The 1,956-nt window shown below is 40.0% G+C and overlaps 1 pseudogene; it reads right to left on the bottom strand.

Annotated features, from left to right (window-relative positions):
* Positions 1 to 632: 632 nt before the first annotated feature.
* On the bottom strand, positions 633 to 1,509 carry LOC127664193 (developmental pluripotency-associated protein 4-like; annotated as a pseudogene).
* Between the last annotated feature and the right edge of the window lie 447 nt (positions 1,510 to 1,956).

Consider the following 1,956-nt stretch of genomic DNA (forward strand, 5'->3'; position numbering starts at 1 on the left):
TCTTTCTTTCTTTCTTTCTTTCTTTCTTTCTTTCTTTCTTTCTTTCTTTCTTTCTTTCTTTCTCTCTCTCTCTCTCTCTCTCTCTCTCTCTCTCTCTCTTCTCTTTCTTTCTTTCTTTCTTTCTTTCTTTCTTTCTTTCTTTCTTTCTTTCTTTCTTTCTTTCTTTCTCCCTCTCTTCTCAGATTTGGTGTAATATTTTATATCAACAGAAAACAAACCCAAGTACTAAACACTAACAACATAATACAACCTAGGGAAGAGGACATGTAGAAGCTATAGGGAAAAGTTAAGTATTTACAGTTGACTGTTGAACTGGCTATGACTCCTGTTGTGCTGGTTACAGGACAAACAAGGAGATGCCATATTCCTGCCCTTGGACCTGCTTTCAGCAAAACACATAGAACACAAATTTTTTTTTAATCTTCACAGAAGAGTAGCTAACTTACAATATCCTATAATTCTGGGTGAGATAGGCACCTTCAAAGGCATAGATGTAGATTTCCCTCAGTCTCAGTGTCAGCTGCAGCTCTGCAGACCACTCTATAAGAGTGGACGATGCTACTGAAGAGATCTGCCATTAGAACTTGTGTTTGTCTCTGTTGTTGAGAGATGTAAAACAAGAGATCTACCATTTATCCTTGGAGCCTCTTAGTTAAGACCTTGTTCCTGTGAACACATTTAGGGCACAGTATATTGTCCTCTGGGCATGGAGGTGGAAATGTGCAGGCCACAAGCAGGAATCAGGAAAAAGGCAATTACTTTTTCTTTCTTCTCAGGTTCTCAAGCTTGTCCAGCATGGAAATGAAGGTTGCAGGAATGCTTTTCTCATGAACCACATACCACATTTTCCCACTGGTCTACTGGTGTTGCATTGAATCAATCCTCTTAGCTGCAATTCTGGGCCAAGGCATCAATACTGTCTCAGAGAAGGCAGTTGTAGTCACAACAGCAGTGCTGACTTACTCATAAAACACAGAAAGATCAGTCAGGGCAGGTGTCTGCTCCTCTGGTACAGAGGAACCATCTCAAGGAGAAGTGTCAACCCCTCCTTGGTCTTCATTTTTTTTTTTTTTTTTGGTGTGATGTCTTCATCCTGGCCACTTTTGGTGAGTCAGGAACATTCTTCAAATTGGGCATTTGCTCTGGGAACGTCCCTGCAAGGAGTCATTTATAAGTGTCTTAATTTCTGGCCTTTGCTGCTCAGCCTCATGTCCTGGCACCATGTTGGCAAAACATTTCAGTGAATCAGGTTTATGAGGGGCAGTTGTTCTGGAAAAGGAGGAACTGATATCTTCCTCCGAGTATGTCCTGGAGTCTCAGAATTGCGTGATTTCTCCATTGGTCTACAACTGTTACCTTTCTCTGTCTTTTTTTTTTTATTGTTTGTTTTTGTTTTTTCCCCCATTGCTCGAGTCTTCGCAGAAGATGTGCTTGGTTGACTAGACATCTGGCATTCCCTTCTTCCCTTGGCTCTTCTGTGCTCGGCTTCTGGCTTCCAGCAGTTTCCATTTTGAGATTAGATGAAACCCCCAATAGAAAGTTCTTCCAGCTTCCAAATGACCTTTGGCCTCAGTGTAGTAATTTATTTTCTTAAGTCTTTGGCTACTACTGATGTTTGTTCATACTGGAATCTCAAGCCAGATAGTTTGTAACTTGACCTCAAATAATAACATTTTCATTTCAAAGTGCTCTGAAACGTTTCCCTTACTCTGTGTGTCCCTCCACTTAGGAAAAGAGGATTTTTGGTTACAAGACCACAAGCCATGGAGAAACAGACTGCATTTCAGATTCACATTCTTCTATTTATCAAGTTGTTGATTTCTGAAAGTCCCCTCATCTCTGTGCATATCAGATTTCTGGGAGATTATGCAGATCAATGTAAAAACAAACCAAACATTTTTTTTTTCCTGGTGATGAATTGAATCATAGTTATATATATTAAAAAGTCCTTAGCTA

This window comes from Apodemus sylvaticus, chromosome 13, assembly GCF_947179515.1.
Source record: "Apodemus sylvaticus chromosome 13, mApoSyl1.1, whole genome shotgun sequence".
Lineage (NCBI taxonomy): Eukaryota > Metazoa > Chordata > Mammalia > Rodentia > Muridae > Apodemus > Apodemus sylvaticus.